The following is a 485-nucleotide window of genomic DNA, read 5'->3' as shown; positions in this document are numbered from 1 at the left end:
AATATTTTTTAAAAACTCTGAATTCATAGGATTTGATATTGAGTGAATTTTTATTTTTTTAATCTATTTTTTTGCATCTTATTTTATTTAACATTGTCCCATTAAAAAAAAAAACTCAAATTTATTTACACTAAAATTATATTAATTAGGCTAAAAAGCCCATTTGACTGTTTATTAAATTAACACAATGGAGTGACAAATAAAATAAAACAGATCATTTAGAAATTTAAATTGTTTTTGAATATCAAAATTGCATATTCTTATTTTTGTGATTTAAGATAAAATTAAAAAAATTAAAATAAAACGGGAATGAAAAAATAAAGAAAATAAAATTCAGTTTAATTTGGAGTTTTTCAACATGTTCTTGTTTTAATTGATCTAAAAATCTTTTGTCAGTTTTCTTTGCCTTGTTTGATAAAAACCTCTGGGATCAGAACCTTAAAGGGTTCTGATGTGTTAACCCATTTGTGGACCCCCCCCCCCCC

Source organism: Nematolebias whitei, chromosome 16 (assembly GCF_014905685.2).
Source record: "Nematolebias whitei isolate Nwh7 chromosome 16, NemWhi1, whole genome shotgun sequence".
NCBI classification, from domain to species: Eukaryota; Metazoa; Chordata; class Actinopteri; order Cyprinodontiformes; family Rivulidae; genus Nematolebias; species Nematolebias whitei.
Note: the sequence above shows the minus strand (reverse complement) of the source record.